The following is a 27,069-nucleotide window of genomic DNA, read 5'->3' on the forward strand; positions in this document are numbered from 1 at the left end:
GAGAATCAGAAAGTTATTTTTCAAGCTTCCAGAAGTTTTAATGGTTACAAACAAAATTTCTAGAATCGTGTGCTGGAGCATAACATCAAGTGGATATGTGGATTTTAAATAATTCACAACTTTTTTCGCTCTGAAAATGCAAGTACACCTTACTTTCACTTAAAACTGCTGGAATATATGGAAGATATTTGCCAGATACAGCAATTTTCGGAGAGTCACCTGTTTTGTGCTTTATGGCCTACCTTTATGTTTCCTTGCTTAGGTGAAGAGTAGAGCATTGCTGATACTGTGGACAGTTTTCCTCTCAGTGAGAGTGAAAACTGGAAACTAATATGAAATAGCGCATACAGGTTATTCGTGCCCCGTGAGGTAAGGGGGCCAGTCTGGGTCTTAGGTATCATTATATCCTCTAATGTTCTTCAATAAGGATATAGCCGTTGTCCATAAGGATGAATTTATTCTTCAGGGTACTCATAATAATTGGCAGAAAGCACATAACCTTTTTAAGAACAGCAGTATAATTAATCTCAAGATCACTGTTAAAAAAAAAAATCACTGTTACCATTTTACTTTCGATCAGACAGCTTGGCGTTCTCCTCAAAATCACTGAGCAACTCAGAACAATGACCTAATTATTTCCTTTAGGTGAGAGCTGACTCACTGCTGATCTTTTTCTCCATTGAGGAGAATGTTCAGAAATGTTCATAAATGTTCAGAAAAATAGTAAGATGTAAATTAGCAATGAGTACCAGTTAGTGGAGCAAAGCTAAGTGGACAGCACTGGCTTTCCTTAAATATCACAGTTAAAGATATTTTTTTTTCCTTCAAAGACAGTAAAGATATGTCATAACATATCTTAAGTCATAACCATCTGTGTTGATCAACTAAGCACCTATTTGTGTATTATTGTTAATATGATTTTCTTTTAACTGTCACAAAAAAATGTAAAATGGAATATGGAACATAAATAAGAAATAGGGTCAAGACAGAAGGTAGTTATTAAAGAAGTTCCCAGACCTGCAAAGTAATTTTTGATTTTATAAGAATTACAGAGGTTTTAGACTGGAAAAAAAAAAGCCATAGAATCTATACCACAAGAAGACAGAAAATATGCAACTATTATGAAGTGTGTCATTCACTGGGTTAAATAAAACAACCCGCGAATACCAGAGTCTTTCGGTAAAACCTGGACATCTAGCTAACAGAATATGAGTGTGCTTCTCCCAACGGCCTGCAGTTTTAAACCACAAAACAAAATAAAACAAAAACATGTTTCTACTCTCTTTTATCTCCCTTAATATTTTTTAATAAATGTAGTAGTAAATTAATCCTTCAAAGCTGAAGAACACTAACGGGAAATAATTTATACTGGTGGTCTAGGTCCCAAAGTAGAGGGTTTATGTACAGAGACAAGAAGAACCCCATATTACTATGTTTTGGAAATTTCTAGTACATGAAGGGATCATGCAATCAGAAAACGGAAGCAAAAAAGAACCTAGGTACGTAGTCCATTCAAGCTAGAATAGAGCTTAGTAGACACACAGAAACCTGCTGGAGTTACGGCCATCAGCCACGTTGTGTATTTCCAGAAACGACCAAGGACAAAGTGGGAGGAGCACCACGGGCCGCTTGGGGATTCTTGCACTATATATATTAATAATCATCACACGGTGATTTCCTTTACTTCGTCCAAAGATGCATGTATCATAAAAACACCTTAAAAAGCAGGACGCACTAGACAAATTACAGCAAGCCAAGCCCCAGGAAACATTTTGGTGAAGAATCAAAGATTTAACCTCTAAAAATGAGTGCCACTTCAAGCCAAAACAAACACAAAATCTCTGTACAGACACCACTCTGAATCATAAACAGAAGGCAAGAAGTATATTTTACATGGTTTTCATAGTCTATTTTATGCTTGATTGGGAATGTAGTAGTATCTGGAATATAAAAATGCAAGTGGATTTTTATGTGTTTAATGAAGTAATTATTTAATGACAAGTCCTTTAGGCATAAAAGTGCTCTGGGGGATACACGATAATTACATATGAGCAGCACACAGCTCAGTTTCGTACTGGAACTGCCCACATAGGCTGGACAGCAGGCGAGAAGCTACGAGTTGTCAGTGTTGTGCGCATTGGTATGTTTTGAAGAGGAAACAGAATGTTACTTAGTCTCATTGGACCTTTAGAAAGAAGCTAGTTAGAGGTACCTAAGTTGGTTGAGTGTTGGTTAAGTGTCTGCCTTCAGATCAGGTCGTGATCCCAGGGTCCTGGGATGGAGCTCCCTGTGGGACTCCCTGCTCAGCAGGGAGTTGGCTTCTCTCTCTGCCTCCACCCCCCCCCCCCGACTCGTGCTTGCTCTTTCTCAAATAAATAAAATCTTTTAAAAAAAAGAAAGAAGCTAGTTAAAAGGGCCCCTCCCTCCCTCCTTCCCTCTCTCTCTCTTAGACATACACACACTCATTTGTTTTATATATATATGTGTATGTTTTATATTGATGTTGTATTTGTGACTTATATTTTGGGATAAGAAGTGAGGATAAGAGGGGAAAGGCTCCAGGAGGGGTCTTGTGTGATCTTGTGTGACCAGGACTGTGGTGGGATCTCATCACCAATGCTTCTCCCCTTAGCTCCCTGACACAACAAAGACACACAATACTGGGCCACTTGTAACTTCTCCCTCAATCCCTGAACTGTTATTTTCACCAGTGTCTCTCTATGCCCCCCCCCCACCGCTAAAGCCCTCTTGTGGTAGGAGGGATGTAAGGAAACCCCCCAATGGCTCCTAGAGCACCCAGCCCACACATGGTTCACTAGATGCTCTATGTACTAACGCAGTAATACCCATCCATGGCTTGTAAATGATCTGTGGCCCCAGAGATGTTCCACACAGCTCAGCAAAAAAACTGCATGACTTCTTTACCCTGGGAATCACTGGGTTACTTAGGAGTTTCCTTTCAACACATACATCATATTGAATCACTTCAGACTATTTTTCCTATTCAAAATTACATAAGGCACCACTAAGATATTCCAAGTCGCAATATATCTTAGTAGCTAGGATGAATGGAAAAGTGCAGGATCCTCAACCCAGGTAAAATTTCTCACAGCTTGACATCACTATATAGGAATTAAATGTAAACCCAAGTTTCTCTAATCGAGGGCAAAAGAGATAGCAAATTAACATAACTGGAATAAACACAGTCTTCTTCATGAGTCATGTGCATAACGCCAAGTGTTATGAGAAACCAGTGCTTAAAGAAAAAGACTCTGATAGAAGGATAATGTTGAGTTATGGTTTTGTCTGTTTAAGAGTTATGGGTAGACTGCATCAATGAAAAGCATCAAACTGATATATTTGTTCTAGCTACTAAAAGCATGATCTTATATTTCAGGGCTGGATCTCCAGCAAGCCTTAATTTGTTGAAACATTTTTTATTCACTATCAGGCTCTGCAGATACCATACTGTTTGTTGCACACGTGCAGCTCTTATCTTTCATTACAGATTCCCGGAAATCATGTAATCCCATGATCTAAACAGGATTTTCCTCTCCTCTCCTCTCCCCTCCCCTCCTTTTCTTCTTTTTCTTTCTTTCTTTCTTTTTTTCTTTTCTTTTCTTTTCTTTTTCACCATTCTCTCATTCTGTACCCCAAATGCCCTCCCATCTAACTCTTCAATGTTTGTAGACCTTTTATATCTATCATTTTCATAAAACATGAATCTGCTGCCGGACGAATTTTAAGGTAAATGTATCTAAATTAAGTCTGTCTGCCTTGGTAGATTATGGATTTCAGTTAGTTATTAAATTCTGCTTTAAAAGTCTATCATAACTTTTGCTTTTTTGCTTAGCATTGTAAGATAGCATATGATAAATCAAGGTAATAGATGCGAAGCCTAATTCCCTTACCTGTGTAAAGGAAGAGAGGACATTACATTCCAGAGGTGTGCATTTTCCGCCTACTCCACCGGCTGCGCTTGGACCTTGGCTGGTGAGCGGAGCACTGAGATTCCACCCAGCACCGGCTCCGCGCCTCTCCGTACACCCATCTGCGCGTGCGCAAGTACATGCGCTCTCTGTTCCCTGGTTTCCCACAACTGCAGATTCCTGACACTCGACTTCAGGCTTTGGTGGTTGCTTCTGTTGCCTTCACTGGGGGCAAACATTTCCAGGTTCTTGTTGACCTGTGACAGTTCAGTATCTTACTCAGCTCTTGACTCCGCTTTCCCAACTTTGAATTCTCCTCATTACAGGTTTTATCTCCTCCTCAAGTTCTGTTACGCAGAAGGTCACTAGACAGGATAGAGGGGGGAAAGGATTCAGAAATACAGCAAAGTTAATCAAAAGATGCCCTTTTTCTTTTAAAAGTTCTCCTAGATAGCCCCTCTACCTACACACACGGACATACACAAGAGCATACGCAATATTTGGTTAGCATTGCAATAATGCCTCCTAAACTCTGGGCTACTCTAGATTATTTTTTATTTGTATGAGTTTGCAGGTGGGGGTGGGAGGGATGCCGCATAGAGACTATGAATTCCTAGATAAACACTTTTTCACTTCCGCTTCCCCTACAATATCATGTGCCCAAAGTGTTACTATATAGGTGTGGAATTAATTTGAACAAAAGGTCTGCCTTTTTAGGGAAATGACGGGATTGTGTTTTCACAGGATTTATCTCCCCACCCGGGTAATGCACACAATGCCTAAAACACAGCTAACTGAATGAAGGATTCTAATACAGAAACGTACACCCTCGGGGCTCATACATTCCTGGTATGCAACCTGGTATTATACCGCAGTGCAAAATCCACTCTTGTATATTCATGATAATTCTATATAGATAAATAATCTCTTCCTCGCTAAGAATTAGGAATTGTCATGGCTGCTACCCTTCTGCAGAGAACAAAAGAAGTATTTCGGAAACTGTGGCCACATGGTCTCCTTTCCCCATCACTTTTCTGTAGCCTAGTATTGAATGATGCCATGGGTACATCTTTCACAGATCCGGGAGTGAATTAAATCATAGTAACGTGTGTGTGTGTGTGTGTGTGTGTGTGTGTGTGTGTGTGTAGGCACCCCAGTCCTCATACTTGCAAGGCTCAGGACAGTTTCTTAACATCCTGTCTTCTCATAAAAGCACTGCACCTCCCTTGGAAAACCTATCCCTTTTATTGGTACTCCCAGAGCATTACCAACATCAATGCTCCCTTCATCCCCAGTGCAATGGGACACATGAAACCCAGGCCAGCTCATGTGGAGTCCTTCCCATAATTTCTGAATTGAAAATGGAAGGGGGGATTCTTATCTTCTCAGATCTTAAGTATAAGATTACAGGGCTCTCAGACATTTCTCATAACGCGGAGACTTTATGTAGAAAAATGAAATCCAGTAAAAACTAGCAGAGATAAGAGAGTCCTGCTAGCATTAAATCCCAATATCATGTCTGAAGCCTTCGTGCGAAGCGTTTCTCCTTCAGTTTTATAAGCTGCTTCAGTATTCTTCTCAGCCACTAAGAAGCATTTCTCTTGTGTTTTTGTTTTTCCTTCAGGTGACATAAGTTGTGATTCTTATCATTTTCGTCTAAAGACAAACTACTATTACTGTGAGAGTTGGCTGGTAATCTCAGAGGTCACACTGTTTGCAGTCTGCTTTAATCTTTGAAAAGGTCAGAAAATGGACCTTCCCAAACTTGGAAGGTTTAGATCATTTCACAAAACACTGGAGTCTTTCTGAGATATTATACATATTTTTATGAGATTGTAAGCTCTTTTTCTAAGTCAAAAATGCTTCAAGTCAAAGTCACTGTCTTTTCCGGCTCTTTGTAAATTGTTTTGCTCAAAAGCACAGGTTAGCAATGGATTTTACATCTTATTTTTCACATCAGATTACAAAAATATCTCATTTTAATCCTTATTGGTCTTAGAGATAAAAAGTTGCACAGTGTAAAGTTCTACGTGCAGCTCTGACCACTTCTTCTGTCTAACACACTTGACCTGCAGGTAAGAGCACATCCCTAGGCTCACATGGATGTTTGAGAAGAAAATATTAGGGGCGCCTGGGTTGCACAGTGGTTAAGCGTCTGCCTTTGGCTCAGGGCGTGATCCCAGCATTATGGGATCGAGCCCCACATCAGGCTCTTTGGCTATGAGCCTGCTTCTTCCTCTCCCACTCCCCCTGCTTGTGTTCCCTCTCTCGCTGGCTGTCTCTATCTCTGTTGAATAAATAAATAAAATCTTTAAAAAAAAAAAGAAGAAAATATTAAAAAGAGATTGTACAGGCTGAGAAAAAAATACGAGGAGGTGGTACATTACTACAAATATATTAACAATTGGCGAAAGGGGAGTCAAACCTGACCTAAGCATGAAGAGATTAAGAGGGATCTTTTCCTTATAAAAGAAGGGGGTACATTGAGGTGGATATTATCGAACTCTGGGCAGGAGCATGTAACGTGTGTTTAATGCCATCTGGGATGCATATACCAAGAGGGACATTCAGAGGTTTATAGCTGGCAGTTGTTCTGATTGAATGATGCCCATAAAAAAAGCAGGGATTAGATTGTTAAATGTCTTGAAGGTCATTCCAGCATTTCAAGACTGAAGGGGTAGGAACCGAAAGATAGAGAGAGAGAGTATTACTAGGAAAAGATCTTAAAAATAAATATATCAACTGAGAAATAATTACAATGAGGACTCTCGAAGACAACTAGAAATTTTATAACATTCTCCTATCTAATTTGTTACTCATTACTTATTTCTCCACAATAGTAATGGGATAATTAAAAATGAAAAAGGTTTTCTCTTTTCCTCCTTCCTCCCTCCCTTTCTTCCTTTATTCTTCCTCTCTCTCTACTCCTTTCCCTTTCCTTTCCTTCTTTCTTTCCCCTGGGGGAGAGGTCAAGGATGAGCTGGGCAAAAATCTATTGTTACTTAACATATAATTATAGGGTAAAATGAATTCCAAGAGGTAGGAGAGAGGTGCAGCTACAGAGAGAATAGAAGGTAAAATCTGAATTTTAAAGACAAGGGAATGGGGTCCAGCCTGGGACATGTGCTGGTATTGGTTTGGAATGGGCAGTATGGTTTTTTCCCTGCTTGTTTTTCACTTATGTGAAGATGGGCATTCCATAATTTACTCTAATTCTTTAAATTTCTACCAAGTGATTTTGAAAAACTACTTGATAAAGTCTTCCCTTCACCCACCATTTCTGAACTATCATTTGAGACCCACATCCCAAAATAGTTAAACTGTCTGGAGGAAAAGGTGGTCCTTTTTGGGGGGGGTGTTTTATCCAGAACCAAACCCAGAAGTATAATAAAACATTTAATAAATATGCATTCAGAAAACTTGGGAGACTTTCCAGACTTACTTTCCCCTAAAAAGAAACCCTTATGGTATATGTGGGTAGTACTTTTATAACTTCCTTTCCTTTGGAGAACCATTTGAAATTCTGGAAAAAAACAGGAGTCTGTCTAAAAACAATGTGTAGTTTCCTGCATGAAGGCTGTACTCAGGAGAAAAATAGCAGAAAAAATTCATTTTCAAAAGCAGACTGAGTTGCAAGCCTACACTGAATTTGAAGAAGGAAACTGAAATATGGGGCTTTCCTTTTTCCTTATGTAGAAGGAATTTTTTTTTTTTTTAACCAACATCAAGAACTAGATAAGTGAATCACTAGAGTACTCTCCACTTGCCAATGGATATGGCAGGTCAACAATTCAACATACTACGTTAGAAGTGGCACTGTTCTATTTCCTATTTATAGTCAAACTGCTCAATTCGTTCTACTTTAGCTCCAACCCTTATAAGAACAGAGAGCTAGAAAATAGAGAAACTGATCCCATTTCATTAGTTAAAGGAAATGGCTCTTTCCACTTGATTGCTCTAATTTATTTTAAAATCAGGAGTACTGAACCTCTGCCAACATTCATACTTCATTTGGGAATATGTTTTGATTATAGATTTCGATCTGAAAATAAAGCCTGTCATTTAAAGAGGCATGGCTATTTGAAAAAAACACAACAACATATTAAGAAGAACGGCAAAAGAATATCTAAAAGATGCCCATCTTTTTGTTTACTGTGTTTTGATTTCAATGTTATTATACTGTGTGCTAGACTTTTCATTTGCTATCATTACATAATCAAATAATAACTTAATGTTATTACAAAGCAAATGAAATCTGAAAAACAAAACAGAAAAGCAAACAAAAAGACTTAAGTACAGAGAACAAATTAATTTACTTCATAACAATAAAGAGAACTAGCTCTGGTAGGTGCTCGAGGGAAGGTGGTAGGGGGAGGGGTTAAATAGGTGAATGGGATTAAGAGGTATAAACTTCCAGTTATCATATAAGTCAGGGAGGTGAAAAGTACAGCAGAGGGGCGCCTGGGTGGTTCAGTCAGTTAAGCGTCTGCCTTCAGCTCAGGTCATGATCTCAGGGTCCTGGGATTGAGCCCCACATCGGGCTCCCTGCTCAGCGGGGAGTCTGCTTCTCCCTCTCCTTCTGTCTCTCTCTCTCCCCACTAGTACGTTCTCTCTCAAATAAATAAAATCTTAAAAAAAAGAAAAGAAAAAGGAAAGTACAGCAGAGTGAGTATAATAATATTGTAATAATGTTATATGGTGACATACGGTGACCACACACGTCACAGTGAACACTGGGTAATGTATAGAACTGTCAAATCCCTATGTTGTACATTTGAAACTAGAACATTGCATATCAATTATAATTCAGTTTGTTTTAAAAAGACTCTAAACAGGAAAAATGCTGAGTTGAAAATTAATTTTAATACTCAAAAATACATTAAAAATTTTAAAAATAAGTTATAAAACTATAAAGACAGCTCTGTTTGTAGATCACGACAAACTTAGGTATGTGTTGAGGCTTTAGAAGACTTCTGTGATTAAATGAAATGGGAGAAGAATAGTGGTCTTTGTGTGTGTGTGTGTGTGTGTGTGTATTAAGTCTTATTTAATATACTGTATTAATTTAACATATATCTGTAACTACTTTTTGTGTAGGTTTTGTGATATGATTTCTGAAGTAAAAGAGCTTAGAGTTTAGAAGGGGAGAGATATTTAATTTGGAAACTATAACTCACGAAAGTAGAACGTGGGGATTATGGAATTAGAGATTCAGTGACAGCATGGTAGAGGGGAGAGAGTTCGCCCTCTGAGTTCAGATCTCACTGCCAAAAGGTCTCCATTCCATGTTATTGGAAGTTGGTGAATAAATGAATGTATGTCCTTCAATTTACATTTCTATCAAATAGAGATTGGGGGACCTGGGTGGCTCAGTCTATTAAGTGTCTGCCTTTGGCTCAGGTCATGATCTCAGGGTCCTGGGATGGAGCCCTATGTCAGGTTCCCTGCTCAGCGGGGAGTTGGCTTCTCCTTCTCCCTCTGCCCCTCCCCACTGCTTCTGTGCACTCGCACCCTCTCTCTCTGTCAAATGAATATTTTTTTAAAAAAAAAGCATCAAAGCAAATTTACAGAACTACTATGAATAAGTCTCCAACATATACTGATTGAATATTGATTTCAATTATGTATGTGAAAGATAAAAATCAGGAAACGAGCACAGTTATTTTGGCCAAAATCAGAAAAAATACGTAAGCTCACAAAGAACTCAAACACACGTACATACCCACAAAATCATTTCTACTGCTTACCCTTCACATATTTCACAGGTGCTATGCCATAAAACCAGCCAGATAAAATTTACTTCATACATTAACGTATCTAACAAGTAAACAAAAAATATTTTATAGAATCTAAAAATTTTTAAAAAAAGAATCTAAAATTTAAAATCTTATACATGTTTCATCAGGTCCTACACTCATTACATTTTCCATCACGGACTCCTCATTTGCCATGGTCTCTTCAATAAAACTGAATTTGAAAAGACCTATTAAGTTGACAGAAATCATTTACTTCTAAAATCAACTTTTCAACGAAGTGTAACACGGGTCGTGAAAGGTGAACCCATCACAGGCGTGCACCTGACAGTGTGAAGACGATCCAAGTTCAGAAACAGAGCGACACCCAGCCCTCCAGCACTTCCTGTCTCCTCCTATCACTCATTCCATTTTCCTGTCGGAGGTACCGGTCACTACCTTAACCTCTAAGAGTCTAGCTTAATGTTGCCTATTTTTGAATTCTGGGTAAGTAGAATCATACAGATACATTCTTTGGCATCTAGTTTATTCAATGAAACACTGTATTTGAGTGACTTATCCATACTATTGCTTGTAACAATAGTTGGCTCATTTTCACTGCCATCTAGTATGAAGTGTTATGATTCGTCCACAATGCATTTATCCCTTCTTTTGTTGATGGACATCTGTACTGCTTCTGCTTTGGAGCTATTATAAGTAGTGTTGTTATATGCATTACTGAGCATGTATTTTGGTGAACATATATACACACTTTACTTGAACATAATCTTGAAGTTGAATTTCTGTATCCACACATCAAGCTTAAATACTTATTGCCAACACATTTTCCAAAGAGATTATATGGAAGCAACCTAAGTATCCGTCCATAGATGAAGAGATAAAGAAGGCGAGATCTTGTCATTTGTGACAACATGGATGGACCCAGAATGTATAATGCTAAGTGAAATAAGTCAAAGACAAATAATAAATGGTTTCACTTACATGCCTAAAAAAATAAGGCAAATAAACAAACAAACAAAAGCAGAATCAATACTGAGAACACACTAAAGGCTGCCAGAGGTGAGGGGTACAAGATTCATTTTCCAAATCAACAATACAGTTATGGACGGTCTTCCTTTCCACATCTTAGTCCTCCTTGTTATTTGCTACACAATCAGAGTTTGCTATTTGCTAATAGAATCAAAGTTTGTCATTTGGAATGGAGACACAAAATTCCAAAGGAAAATTCTCTCTGCAAAAAATGAACTAATTTTCTCTCTTCATCTGATTTGAAGGGACACATACGATTCTTTCAAACATGTCAAATATCACATCATTTTCTTTGTCCTAAAATAAAAGAGATTATTTCAACAAGCCTACACACACCAAAGAAAGAAAAAAGAATAAACTGATAACTGATATTTGGTGTTCCTTCCTGTGAATGATGTGAAAATACTCAATTTCTTCAAGTAGGTGTGGTGAGGACACTGAACCAGCATTGCTCTGGGATGTCAAAAAATCACATATCTACCCCTTGTGATCCTGAAATTGTACATAGTGAGACCGCAGGTTACCTATATAACTATATATTTTTTTATTACTGTAATTTCCAGTGAACCTATCCAAAGAAAACCCAAATGGGTATAGTGGTATTGTCTGCTTTTGAGGCATGTACGTAGCCCTCTCCATAGATAGAATTTAATGATGCCTCCAGTAGATCAAGCTCTCCTAATACCCATCATATTCTATGTGGACTATTTGCTCATAAGACAAAAACAGTAAGTTTTGTACTTATTTCCACTCCGCAAGGTGACCTTTTCAATGTTGAGAAGCAAACAAAATTCCTCCCTCAGAGAACTTGCACGACCAAAGAAATCTACAAACTTTTTTTTTATTAGCATTTAACAAGGTATTTAGTTTTAAGCTTAATGATAAAAAGAAAGCAGTTGCATTTTATGCAACAATAAACAGAAGAGTAAAGTAATTACAGCAAAAATGCTAACAGGAAAAAAAAACAGCTGTCTAAGAATGAATCAAAGTGCAAGAACTTCTACAGGTAAAATCTAAATCCTGATTACAACATTTTAGAGAAGACCTAAATAAAGTGATATGCTATATTCAAGGATAAAAACACACACTATCACAAATACATCAATTATCCCAAACTAAACTACATACTCAATACAATTCCAATTAAAGTCTCAACAGAGATTTAAATGAAACGCTTTAGTTTCTACATTCAAATGGAAGATTCAAGAGTCAGAATCCACCAGGTTAACTGAATAGAAAGACTTACGAAGAAATAGAAATTCAGATAGTGCGGTATTAGCAAAGAATAGACAAATTCATCCGTGTAGTAGAACCATGTGCCTATGTAACATACGAGGACACTAGACGATTGAAGGAATGAGGGATTACTGACAAAGCCATGCTCTAAAAAACAGGTATGCATATCTCCGATGGCTAAACATTACATATCTTAAAAGGTATATACTTCTAAAGGTATATACAGAACAAACTACTGTCCAGGCATGACAGAGGACATGTACGAGAATGTTCATAGCAAGACTGTTCACAATAGAAAACAATCAAATGGAAACAATCCAAGTGTCCGTGATGAGGACACAAACAAGCCACGGAGTATTTAACAATGGATTATCATCAAGCGGTCGGAATGAAGAAACTATGGTACCATGCACAGCAAGGATCAATTTCAGCAGTATAATAGTTCGTGAAAAAAAATCTTATCTCCAAGACCATGTAAAGTGTGAGCCCTTTTATTTTTAAGATTTTATTTTTATTAATGAGAGAGAGAGAGCAGGGGGAGGAGCAGAGGGAGAGGGACAAGCAGACTGCATGCTGAGCACAGAGCCTGTCGTGGTGCTTGATCTCACAACCCTGAGATCATGACCTGAGCTGAAATCAAGAGTTGGAGGCTTAACCCAGGCACCCCAGAGGCCTTTTAATAAAGTAAACTAAGTTGGAAAGATACTTCTTGGGAAACATTTAGGTCCACAAAGAACCACATAAAGAGGAACATGTATGAAAGATGAGTAGACTTTAGACAGATGACATCATGTAAGGGAAAGCAGAGTAATGACATGGACAAGAACATATGTTTAGATGTAAGTTAAATTATCTGGTGAATCAGCTTGTTTTTACTGTACACATGAAATTACTCGACTAAATATACACAATAAATAAAAGCACAGTATATTGGACTAACAATGAGACCAAACCAATTTTTACGACTAATCCAATTCTATACTCATTAGGGAATTCTGAAGAATTATAATTAACCACCATAGATGGAAAAATATGCAGCGTACCCACACACGGCTTCACACAGAAAGTGATTGGGTCGACTGTTAAGGGAAGTAAAATCCAGGTTTACGCATCTTTTCTATCTTTCTCCAAAGGTAAATACTAACATAGTAAGACTCTGGGCAGCACCCTGATCATACTATGCTTTCCCTGCCTTACATCTCCATTTCTATACGCTCTGATTTTATTTTTATTTCCGGACAGAAACACTAAGGCAGCATTTTGAGTATGATCAATGGTCCCTATTGGCTCACAAAAGGCTCCATCCAATGGGAAGGGTCTAGCCTCTCCAGTAATGGTTTCTTCGAGTCAGGAGGTCTCCAACCAACACTATACATCCACCCATATATCCCTACTCTATTCAGGTGAGTCTAGCACTAATATGTGGAAACTGAATAGAGGACATAATGGACTATAAGTGAAGGGAATGCAAAACATTGTGCAAGATATTAGCAGAGCTCCAATAGGCCATACTGTGATGACCTGATCACGTGCTTGTCTTCTTCATTGAACTTCTCCCCTTGAAAGGCGAGGCTGCCTCATTTCAAGAATGATCAGCAATTCCTAGGGAGTGCTGGATACTACAGAGGTTTATTCAAGGAATAAATAAATGAAGGCTTATTATCATATGATATACGACGTCATCTATCTTCTTACGTATCACAGATTGACTTAAAAGTCATGAACAGTCAGGGTGCCTGGGTGGATCCAACTCTTAGTTTTGGCTCAGGTCACGATCTCAAGGATGTGAGATCCAGCCCTGCATGGGGCTCCCTGCTTGGCATGTAGTCTGCTGGGAATTCTCTCTCCCACTCTCATTTCCCTCCCCATCTGCTCCTCCCCCATGGTTGTTCCTGCTCTCTTTCTCAAATAGACAAAATCTTAAAAAAAAAAAAAAAAGTCATGAACAGTCATTTTGGTGGAGGAACAAAATATAGTACTTCCTGGAAATGGACCTAAAAGGTGTGTTTCTGGTGTGGAAGTGTATCTTTATACATGATACAATTACAAGACGCTCACAAATATTTGAGAAGGTTAATATGCTGTTACTCCTGAAGGGTAGCCTGGAGAATCATTTCTTTCTTCAGATTCTCCATTAATTAGAGTTCTCCTTAATTAACCTGGTTATTGTTCCCATTCCCTTTCAGAATGCATTCTCTATCACTCAAACTCAGTAACTGTCACATTGCCCTGAATAGTTCCCAGCTTGGCCCCTCTGCTATTGGCAACACTTTCTCTAAATGTCAGGAAGAAATAGGGCTTTAGGTAGAGATAATTTAATGGAATAGAGCAGCAGCGAATGGTCACAAACACACTCAAGAGGAAGAAAGGGGACCAGAATAGGTTGGTAAAAGGGTACCACGGAGCCCTCAGGTAAAAATAATTGGAAGGTAGAGCCCAAAATGATAAAGGAAACACCACCACCAATTTCATGACAATATGATGATAGTTAATGGGAATGGAAGCCATGTAACTCAGGTAATTACAGTCCCTTTGGCTCATTTATTTCTTTTCGAGGGCTTAAACCTCTGGTTTCCAAAAAGTATATAGTATTACTATCTCACCCTATCTAACTCCTATGTTCCCCTTAATGAAATGAGCGACAGATGGCTTAAATTACGGTATCCGTCTTACATATGCGGTTAGTAATGTGAGATGACCCAAAGGTTTTTCTCAGGTTATATATAGGGACGACAACAGAAATTAAGTTATTAGGGAAATCTCAGATAGCTTGGGGAAAGACAAAACATTATAACCATAAACCACATCACAAAAGCTTACATATTTTGCTCCTGTTCCCACCTTCTTTAGTCATAAAATACATCGCTCAATTCTCTGGGATCATAAACTCTACATCTATTATTTAAGTAAAGAAGCTTTGTAAGGAAAAGACAAATGAGGGCAAAAGGCAAAAAATAAAAGAATTCAGGTGATACTAAGAAATGTAGTAAGCAGAACAGCAGGGCCAGGGTAAAAATTGAAAGCACACTGGAAAGAGGCCAGTGCTAAATAATAAATGAATAATGCACTGAGAGAAGCCGAAGAGCTTGGAAATAACAAAAGACTCTGTAAACTGAATTTTTTTAAGACATCTATTTCAAACTTAAAACCTGCAAGTTTGAGGGAACCTAGGCGTCTGGTAGGAAAAGGTGATTTCCTTGCCAGCCACCTGGATTAAGATAGGCACCCACACATACAAAAATTACAGTGGCAGGCACACAGGGATTTTAATAGAAATGTAAATCATGACCTTTGAAACAAACAAAGAACAGATTATGCTTCTTCCAAGCAGGTGTGAGAACCTTACTGAAAAGACATTAGCTACCAGAGGAAAAGCCAGAGCCAAGTTTGAAATAAAATAGACTGGAATCACTAGTATAAAGTAGTCTCAACTAGGTTTCAAGTAACGGGTAAGTGATAATTATGAAACGGTAGTCAAGTACCCAAAGTGTAAGGAATGAGTTCTTGAGTGAAGTTTGGGAGAAGTATTTTATACAGAAGGAAAATGAATTAAAAGAAATAATTAATGTCCGGTAAACAAAACATTATTGTAAAGAATCAAATAAATAAATCAAGTTAAATACGATAGGAAAAACCGCCTATATAAAAAAATGACCAGAAATCAGGTCTTAATGTTATCATTTTCGTGTCATCTTTGAAAAGGGAACACCTAAGGGTTAATGTGTATAATCCACCTTGACGACCACTTCTATGACTCAAGGCTGAATGACAGGAATTTATGGGAAGGAAGTGTGAAATGGAAACGCAAGGAGATAACTCTGATATGTAATACTGAATAAAATGACGCGTTGAACGTTGGACATAGTTTTACATGGTAATGGACAAAGGGGAACGCCATGATACACATAGTCAAATCAGGTGAACTAATAATAATATGTAATAAAACTTCTGGTTGCATGCAGCCATTCATCAAGGTGGATTAGGCAACCAGATTGGGGATTGTGCAAATCAGAGCTCTTAAAAAAAAAAAATTAACAGATTTTACTTTTAGTTTTAGGTTTACAGCAAAATTAGAAGATACAAAGATCGTCACATACCACCTGTCCCCACACATGCATGGTCTCCACTCTTATCAACACTCCCCAATCAGATGGTGCGCTGATGATCCCATGTCAACACATCATTATCACCAAAGTCCACAGATGACACTGGAGTTCACTCACTGATGTAGAGGCTATGGATGTGGACAAATGTATAATGACACGTATTCACCATGCTAGTATCACATGGACTGGTTTCGATGTCATAAACCTCCTCTCTGCTCTATTTAACCCTCCCTCCCCACCCACCCCTGGCGACCACTGATATGTTTAGGGTCTCCACAATTTTGCCTCTTCCAGAATGTCATATAGTGGGGATTAAATACAATGTAGCCTTTTTAGATTGCCTTCTTTCACGTAGAAATATGCGTTTAAATTTCCTCCATGTCTTTTCATGGCTTGGTAGTTCATTTCTTCTTAGCACTGAATAATATTCCATGGTCTGGATATATCAATTTATTGACCCATTCACTCATTCAAGAACATCTTGGTGGCTTCCCCATTTGGGCATTTATGAAAAAAGCTACGGTAAACATCTGTATGCAAGTTTCTGTGTGGACATAAGTTTTCAAATCCTTTGAGTAAATGCCACAGAGTGTGATTCTAAGGTAAGAGTTAGTTGAGTTTTGTTGAGAAACTGCCCAACTGTCTTTCAAAGTGAGAATTTTAAAAAAATAACTCGAGTAACAATATCCCAACTACCTCCACAGTTCATGAAGAATGAATGCTGTCAATTAATACAGTTAGACTCTTATAATGTGTCACATATATTTCATCCTGCAATTTTTTTAAATAAAGAAGACTCGTCAGATCAAAAAGTAATACTGTACTTTCTGAGAGAATAAACCATTTCAGAAAGTGGTGGAATACGTCAATTCACTCAGGCACAGGAGTCTAAAACTTAGCATTTACTTACTTGTTTAAAACTCATAGATGGAATTCAAAACCACTTTTCAAGGACTATAGAGAGGCCATGTCTATGTGAACACTGTGAAGGAAACAAACCGAGTTTCACTAACCGAGAAACAATATTAACAATGGGAGGTTACAATTTGATTCGTAACTTGGTTTGTGGACCGAGATCTGTCAGTTGTTGGAAAAGTTTAACACAATCTTTCATTAATTACATGTGTTTCATGATCGTGGCGGCAGGGTAGAACGAGGAAGGTGTGATGGAAGCAGACAGCATTCCCCGTCGCCTGCCTGACAAACTCGTTTTGATAACGCAGACATGACTTCCTCTGCGAAGACCTCTGGGATCTTGTTATCTGACATTCTTCATCTGTGCGTTAAGATCACTCTGTACGTACATCTGGGGGCATTTGTCCCGATGCTCTTGGTTTGTTTGAAGGCCTGTTCCTCCCTGCTCCTTGAGAAATCTCTGGGAAAACTTGTTTAGCGAAGAGAGGGAAAAGGGAATGATGCGTGTTGCAGTGTTAGAACCTGACGAGTAAATCATGAACAGTCCAGAGGGTATCAACCACCTTTCCGGTTTCCCGATTACAAAGACCCTCCACTTTATGAATGAGCAGCAACTGAAAGTGACTTCTCATTATCTATCCATCAAACTGACTGCTCCCATTCATATCCTTCAGATTCTTCCATATCAGTTTAAATGCATCATCCATTATACAACAGTCTATTTGCTCCATTGCTTTATGACATCAGGCATCATTCTCAAAAGTCCTGTCTCCTCCGTGGAACACTTCACAACTTTCTTTTTCCATCCTCACTTCTTTTCTGAATAAATTTTGATAGCCTAGAAGGCACCGATTATTTTTATGAAAATTCGCCCACAAGCTTGGCCCCATGCTTGACCCAGAACTCAATCACTGCCCCTTTGTTACTGAGCTGAAGAAAACGACTACATGGTTAGAAAAATCAAAGAGCGCCGTTTGGAAGGAACACATTGGTGCAAGAACTCCTCACTCTCTGTTGAAAATAAAGGCTTAAAACTGCTTTCTCTCCATTCTTGGTTACTTTAAGAACTGTGGAAATGTTTTGCTCAGAGCAAGTTGGACAGGAGATGAGGTTGGCAGGGAGAGATGTTTGTTTCTGCCGGGGGTTATTTCCCCGACTCAATCTGTGGTATGAAGCAGCTGGAGTATTAAATCTCCGCTGGAAAATGGGGATAAAATCCACGGCGCCTGGAAAAACGTCACTGAGTCCTGGGCTTACAGTCAGACCCAGCAGCCATTAAGAATTTACTGTGCAGCAGGCAAAGCCTGATACCGTTGAAGAGGCTTGCTCTCTATCACACGTTGTGAGATGAAAACAACAATGACACCTTGTCGGATCCCAATACATAGGTGATCCTTTAATTTCAAAACCAAATGGTAGAGGATGCCATCTGTCAGCCGCTTCGATTTTCCACACAAAGTATTACTTCTGCCAATGAATGTATCTTCTGTGGCAGGACGCTGGGGCAGAGGGGTGGTACAGAAACCAGCGCACACGGAGGGCTACTTCCCAAAGCCAGACTGTAAAGGTTGTAACTTAGGCTTACAAAGAAGGTGACAGTCAGACATAGGTAGTCACGGAAAAAGGAAAAACTGTTTTATTTGGTCATGAGGCAGAGAAACGGAAGATAGGAACTGGAAAGAGTCTCAGAAACAAGGCAGTACCACCTCTTAATGGACCGAGAACGCTGAAGGCATTAAATTCTTCATTTCCCCAGGAGCCTATGGGTAAAATTAAAAAGTTTCAGGCCTTGGGATCAGTATTTTTTTTCTTCGATTTATTGATTTATTTATTTTAGAGAGAGAGGGTGAGTGAGGGGGAGGGGCACAGGGAGAGGGAAAGAGAATCTCAAGCCGCCTCCTTGCTGAGCACAGAGCCAATGTGGGGCTTGAACTCACAACCCTGAGATGATGACCTGAGCTGAGATCAAGAGTCAGACACTCAACTGACTGAGCCACCCCAGGTGCCCCGGCCTAGCGATCAGTATTCTCTGTAAATACAATCCTGTGCGTGGCTCAGGTATTGGCACAGGGCAGGCCTCCAAAACACTTCCTTTCTCTTGTTTTCTTCCCTCTATCTTTTCACTGCTATAAAAAAAAAAAAAATATCACAGGCTACTGATTAAGAACATGATTTCACGAGTGGCTGTACCAACTTGCATTCCCACCAACAATGACTGGAGTAAGAAGCTGTGGTCCATATATACAATGGAATATTACTCAGCCATCAGAAAGAATTCTCAACATTTGCTGCAACATGGACGGCACTGGAGGAGATAATGCTAAGTGAAATAAGTCAAGCAGAGAAAGACAACTATCATATGATTTCTCTCATCTATGGAACATAAGAACTATGATGATCGGTAGGGGGAGAAAGGGATAAAGAAAGGGGGGTAATCAGAAGGGGGAATGAAACATGAGAGACTATGGACTATGAGAAACAAACTGGGGACCTCAGAGGGGAGAGGGATGGGGGAATGGGATAGACCGGTGATGGGTAGCAAGGAGGGCACGTATTGCATGGTGCACCGGGTGTTATACGCAACTAATGATTCATCGAGCCTTACATCGGAAACCGGGGATGTACTGTATGGTGACTAACATAATATAATAAAAAAAATCATTATAAAAAAAAAAAAAAAAAAAACATGATTTCACAAGCCAGAGTTCCTGGATAAGGGCTCAGTACTGTCACTTAGTAGCCGGGTAGCCCTGGGCAAAACTGCAGAAACTCCCCAGGCCTCGGATTCCTCCTGTGTTAATAAGAACTGTAATGTAACTTTCACCAGGGCATTCCTGGGAAAATTAAGTAAATTGGTATGCACAAGGATGCTTAGAAGAGTACTCAGCGTATAGGACATGCTAATAGAAGCAAACTACTTTATAATAATAATTAGGATTATTATGAGGTGCTACCTCTTGGCATCTACCTACTTGAAAGGTGTCCGGGGCCCTTTTTTGTTTCTTTGTTTCTCACACGGAGATAAATATGAAGGATATTTCTCTGTCTTCTCTTATTAAAATATACCAGAGATACAATCTAAACCATCAAACTGCAATAAAACCTGAAGACATTTCAATACATTCATTCAATTAATACTTGTAGTTGCTAATGGTTTAACATATTTCACCTGCCAGATGGAGGTATAAGAATCCTTTTATATTAGGGCACCTGAGTGGCTCAGTTGGTTGAGAGTACGACTCTTTTGATTTCGGCTCAGGTCGCGATCTCAAGGTCCTGGGACCGAGCCCGCATCAGTCTCCATGCTGAGCACGGAGACTGCTTGTCCCTCTTGTTTCCTCTGCTTGTGCTCTCTCTCCCTCCATCTCTCAAATAAATAAATACAATCTTCAAAAAAAAAAAAAAAAGGAGCTCTATTAATTTAAGTAGGAACTTTAAAGAAACACGGGCTAGTATGCAGAACCAAGAGGATCTCTATTCTGGTCTATGTTAGAGTCTGTCCCAGGTGGCAGGCTGCTTTTTCCATCTGCAAGGAAAACCAGCCATTATAAGTAGTCAATAAACAATTTAAACTGAGGATTCTGATAGAGAATCCTTTCCTAATAGGGTAAAATTTGACCCATCTCAAAACAACAGAAATCTTCTTCATGATGATCAACAAGGTCATAAAATAAACAATTTTTAATTGAAAGCATGAAAGTAACTCCAAAAGTCTTTGTGTATATTTTGTACACTTTCATACCTATGAGTGTGTGGAGGGTGGGTCTATTTGCTGTGGAACACACGCTTATTTTCATATATAGTTAAAGAGAAGAGAGGCTTCCATCCAACATGCGAAAGTGAAAACGTGAGAGCTTATTCATTCACTTTACTTCGCTTTAAAACCTACCTATTTTTCTAGGTACAACAATATGAAAGTTCATAATGTTTACATTTTAATAGATCTTTCACTGAAATTGCTTTTTCAGGAACATTTAATTTTCTCTCGAGGCAGTAGGGAAAACAACTGTGTTATAAAATAATGAGAATCTAGACTGTGTTGCTAGTCACTTCAGAGAGTCATTTGACTTTTTCTTATATATTGTAAAAACATGTTCTTTATCTCCAAATTGGAAAAGCAAGCTAAATAGAAGTCCTTACTGGTTTTTACCCTTTACATACTTCCCATCTATGACCAATGTTGTTTCAGAGTAGGACTTGCTCTGAAATATTACTAAGCCTTAAAAATCACACCAAATAAATTGATAAATCCCAAGTCATATTAAAAGCTCAGGACTGACTGAGAGCTTCTATTTATAACCCAACTGTGTATTCATGAGTTGAAAAAGGGCTGTGTTCTTCGGGATGGGAAGTAGAAAAAAGCACATTTAGCTAAGCAGGACGAGAGAGAGCAGAGTGATTGGAGCAAATACAGGCAGTGTCCATTCAACCACCATCTAGAAGAAAGGAAACCTTAGACAATGAACATTGACTACTTCTTAATCTCATTGGCAAAATGATTACTCTGACTGGAAGCTGTTTAAATTTGTAGTCCTAAAACTCACATATTTTGAAATATGGTTTTCACCAAGCATGAAACTTAATTCTACCGGACTCCCTCGGAGCTGATATGCTGGTCAGGCAAAGACTGGAATTCCAGGCTGTTTGAGAGTTACATTTCCCATTGTACGTTCTGAAGTGTCATTTGCTTTTCTTCATAATTCTTGAGGGTAATGTGATTGGACCTCAGGGGAAATGCTGTGCTCTCGGACATCGGTGGGTTTTGAGCCAGAACCAGATTAATGGTGCATTCACCAAAGTGATATCACAGTATAGGTATTATGGAACAGTCTGCCGTTCTTCCCCAGGAGAACCAAGATATCCCCATTAATTGAATGCTTGGTTGTTGAGTATCTACTTCTGAAATTCTACATGGCATGATCATTATGTGCAATGAACACCACACACCCGAGTACGGAAGGCTGTCTGCAAAATGTCATTAATAACAATCGAAGTAACAATTAATAATCAACAGTGGAATAGTGACTAAGGGCTTTGTAAGGATTACCTCATTTCATCCTCCTATCAGTCTTAGGACAAGAGAATTACTCTCCCCATTGTTCGATAAGGACAATTGAAACCAAAGAGACAAAATAATTTGCCAAACGGACAAGGTCAGATGTGAGAGCAGGCAGTCTGACTACAGGGCTTATGCTCAGGGCCATCATGCTGTCAAGACTTCCTGTTTGCTGAGAAGAAAGGGTCATTGAAGAGAATGACTGACTCATCTTATTCAGCACCTGACTCAGTGCCTTGAACCTGAAATCTTCATAAAGATTTGCAGGACTGAGTCATCAAGCATTCATGATCACTAGGACGATGAGCCATGAAGGAAGCCGACAAGCTAAACAACACTTTAGGTAAAAAAGGCAATTCCAGTAAGATTTGTATGCCTTTCAAAATAACCAAAAAGTTAAGATACCATCCTGGACGTCTAATCAGCGCTAATAGTACAATACGTTCATTCATCCTCTTAGAGAAAATCAGTATGAACTTTATTTTCACATTAGAAAAGCTTTTAAAAAGGATTTTGAACAGCCTTCAATGCTGGTCAATCTCATTAATGTTTCTCTATACTTTCCATTTCATTCTCTCCATAATTTAATAGACCATTTGAGATAATCTGGGTAGCCACTGGCCCCATTATCAGAAGAAAAGAACATAAATACTCATTTATTAGCAGATGATACTAGATATTAGACTGACACTTCCACCAGGTAATTATTTTATAAAGAAAGAACACAAAATCTAATTCTTTCTAATAGATGCTTCCAGATATTAAATATAAATTTTAATATTAATTTTGTTGTTGGTTTTATTATTTTGGTGTGTACCTTGCATACAATTTATCTGTAGGGTGCAACAAGGATTAGCAGTTTTGACACTCATCCTATGGGAGCTTAAGAGAAGCAGATGTACATCTATAACTACCCTAATATTTTTCTCCTGACTAAAATACTCCTGCTCTATGACATAGAATTTTATAACTTTTATCATAAATTCATCTGTGGATTTAGGCAAATTCTAAACAATTGCTTAAGGGGAATGCCAACCCTATTCTTTCCACTTCTGTGTAGAGTTGATGGTCTTAATTTAGCATGAGTCTTTTTTGGCCTCCAGCTTTCCTAAGGGATCACTGACTTCAACCTCAGTCAATAGACTATGGAGGGGAGTTGGCGCTCATTCATCAGAAGAGCTGTTCTACTCTATTGTTCACTAGGTTCAGTTAAGAGAAACCACATTTAAAGTGGATGGCTTACGGGCGCCTCAGTGGCTCAGTTGGTTAAGCCTCTAACTTCAGCTCAAGTCATTACCCCAGGGTCCTAGGATTGAGTCCCATATCGGGCTCCCTACTCAGTGGTAAGCCTGCTTCTTCCTCTCCTGTTCCCCCTGCTTATGCTCATTCTCTCTCTCTCTGTGTGTGAAAGAAAAGGAAAGAAAGAAGATGGCTTGAAGTGGTCCACCTCAGACTTCTTCAGCCCAGGGCAAGACTGACATTGTCTCAGCCATCTAAAGCAGGACTTTTTTTTTTTTTTTTTAAAGATTTTATTTATGTATTTGACAGAGAGAGAGAGAGAGAGAGACAGTGAGAGAGGGAACACTAGCAGGGGGAGCGGGAGAGAGAGAAGCAGGCTCCCCGAGGGGCAGGGAGCCCAGCGCGGGGCTCAATCCCAGGACCGTGGGATCATGACCTGAGCCAAAGGCAGACACTTAAGGACTGAGCACCCAGGCACCCCTAAAGCAGGACTTAAAGTAATTTCACTTTGAGGTTATGTCACTACTTCCTCAGAATAAAGGTCAGAATAAGAAATGGTCCTATTGAATTAACACTTAAATATACTACATGACCTTATTTGGTGGAGGTGGAAGGGGGGACCCAATCTTTTTCCAATATATTTATTGTCAGGGTCCCCTCCCTGTGGCTTCACTATACAAACCTACAGGAAAACCCCCAGCCTGGGAGTGTCCTAGGGAAGGGGAGGCAAAATGTGGGGAAACTCTGTGCTCTGCCCTCTGGCCTGGGGACAGGGAGAGTGGTTGGGGCAGGCAGACTGGTAACTCCACCACAGAGGAGTTGGCACTGGCTGGGATGAGTGGGGAGACATTGCCTGCTACCTGCTCTCCACTGGAACCCATGGATGGATGGCATCTAGGTGTGGGTGTCCAGCTGGAGGCTTGGGAGAGTGCACACCCTTCTCTTGCTGGTGGTCATCACTCCTGTCTGGGTGCTTACTGCAAGGCCCCGTCCTCCGGGTTGTTCATTTCATATTGTTATTTTGATATCAACACATTTTGTTTATGAAGACCACTAGGATAAACTCTCTCCACTCTTAGAACACCAGCTAAGAATTTTTTGAGTGATCACTTTTTTATATCTTCAAGACATTCTGGATTATATCCTGAAACAGGTTTCCCCTTGTTGGATTGCCTGAGAGAATGTGGGAGCCTAACTGGCTCATTCATCAAAGCCTATGGGTCATTATGACATGATTTTTAAGCATTGCTCTGGACTTCATCTTAAACAGCCATCAGGTTTTTTAGATTATTAGGTTTTGCAGTGTTCCATGTCATATATTCTCTTAAAGTGAAGTTTTCCTGGAATATGTAGATAGGACATAAATAAAATCAAGTGATCTTATTTACCATCTGCCGAAGGATTTGACCACAAAGTTCTCATAAATCTAAACGCCCTGCCCTCATCTTCTGCAACAGTCATGCATTCTTCTCTGAGGCATCTAGAGAGATTTTCCAGGATGTTTAAGGAAATTAGTACCACAAGGTGAAAAGATTCATGATCAGAGGCCACCTACCAACTTGAACTTCAATCTCATTTAGATGCTAATTCTCAGAGAGAACCCTGGAGAGAGAAGGAGAGTGTATCGTTCATAGTCAGAAAGATATTTTTGAGACATCTGAGGGAAATAAGCACACTGTACCCAGGGTGAAAATGATGTATACTGCAGGGGAAAAAAAAATCAGAAATAGATTCACAGCTCTCCATGGAATGGTTGCCAGCACTCACCAGCATTCACACACAGGCCTGAGAAATCATGACCCAGTATTCAGTATTCAAAATTTATCTGCCATTTTTAAATTTGTGATCATGGGGGCGGGGAGTGAGTCACAAGAAGAGGTATCTTTGGGGCCAGCAAGGCAATGAAGTAAGTGAACTTGGCAGGGTTTGCCTGTGGTTAAATGGAAAGAGGGCAGGTATGATTAATTTTAGGATGATTGATGCCATCTGGTAATATGAGCCCTCACATACCTGATTATCCTGCCACAAATATGTCAATTTTTAAAAGATACCAAATAATTTAAAAAATTAAAGTGCTACGCAGGCCAAAGAAAACAGCCTGCCAGTTTGTGAATTTCAGTTTAAAATGTATATAAATACCTCAAAAGACAGCTTGTGTTTTTTAAATAAAACCTAGAACATTTTGGAAATAGCTCTTGGATTTAAATTAAACAGCAAATCATGAAGAGCTTAAAATATTTGTATTTGTAGAGCCATGCATACATTCAATAATTCATCAGGTTATATAAGTCCATGGGATTTTGGAGAAGAGACTAAAGCATCGACTACTCCAGAGAAGATTGAAAAAGTATCTGGTAATTAAGACGATGTAAGAGTATATGTTAAAATAAAGTCATTTAACTTAATTTGGTGCATTCTGAAGAGTAGCTTATGAATCTCAGATGACAAAGTAAATATTGACCTTGATTGAAACTTGGATATTTTACTCAATAAAAGCAGTGAAATAATTGGGGGCAGGGAGCACTGTTTGTGGAGTCACTTGGGGGCACATGTCACTAAACTCTACATGATTAAGAAATATATCCCCAACCAACCAGATGTTTTTCTAGATCCCACTTAACCACTTTGACTCTGTCCAAAACCAAATCATATGTTGATTACATCCAGTTTTTCTCATCTCTTGATCCTGCTGTATACCATGGGATATTAGACAAGTCAACTTACATTAGCTATTACTTACTGAGAAATGCAAATGCTGTGAGAATAGAGCTCCATTATTATTATTTTTTAGTTAATTCATCTATTTTTAACCTGCTTTAAGAATGATTCAAAAAAATATATGAAAAATATGGCCTGATAAAATACACTTAAAATCAGTAAGAAAATTGGGGCACCTGGAGAGCACTGCCAGTTAAAAATCCAACTCTTGATTTCAACTCAGGTCATGATCTCAGGGTCATGAGATTGAGCCCTGTGTTGGGCTCCACACTCAGCATGGAGTCTGCTTTTTTTTTAATGAGTGAGAAAATTGATATAAAGTGACAAAAATGTTTAGAAGGTAATGTAAATCCAGGTATGTAGTAAGTATACAGAGAGAGAGAGAGAGATTGGGGGGGTGGAAAAAGAGCAAGTGATTAAACTTATACACTCATATGCCTTAGCTCCTTTTTCTATTCAAAGGTTGGTCACCTATTTGACTCTAAATTGTCTATAGCCAAGGAAAATGCTGGAATGTGATTTATCATAGAAGTATCTATAGAGTAAGAAGAAATCAATGTCCCTGATTTTACTTTTGACAGTCATAAGAGAGATCTTTGCTACAACTCCTCAAAGAGTTAACACTGTGTAATACTAAATAATAATAATATAATAATCCTTATAATAAACACAGGGATGAACTGCACAGGTTTTTTTTTTTTTTGTAACATCCATCAATATAGTCTAAAGGTATCACATCAGAATGTAAACCATTGAGGAATCAATATAATACACTGTATCCAATATGTCAATACACCATAATAAAATCCAATGACAGTTTTTCAACGTCCTCTTAGTATTTGGAGCCTGCTATTTATTTGTTGTGGGGAGCTGTCCTGTGCATTCGATGATACTTATCAGCATCTCTGGCCTCCACCCACCAGATATCAGTAACCCCATTGCCCCACTATAACAACCTAAAATTCACCTAAACATTGCCTGGGGGGAAGGCAAAATCAGCACCACCCTAGAGGAATGGAGTGTTTGCACAGAATCCTCCAGAAATAGTATTCCTTGCAGCTGAGGTTTTGAAAGCTATTAGAGGGCTG

The 27,069-nt window shown here is 38.9% G+C and overlaps 1 long non-coding RNA gene across 1 annotated transcript in view; it reads right to left on the reverse strand.

Moving 5' to 3' along the window:
• The window catches only part of LOC148110142 (uncharacterized), a 182,367-nt gene that overhangs the window by 107,616 nt on the left and 47,682 nt on the right, over positions 1-27,069 (reverse strand). The window contains exon 2 of the long non-coding RNA XR_015724332.1: positions 3,912-4,294. This is a non-coding gene — a long non-coding RNA (uncharacterized LOC148110142). The remainder of the gene's footprint in view (positions 1-3,911; positions 4,295-27,069) is intronic.

Source organism: Ursus americanus, chromosome 5 (assembly GCF_024610735.1).
Source record: "Ursus americanus isolate L20-20 chromosome 5, mUrsAme1.1.p, whole genome shotgun sequence".
Classification (NCBI taxonomy): domain Eukaryota; kingdom Metazoa; phylum Chordata; class Mammalia; order Carnivora; family Ursidae; genus Ursus; species Ursus americanus.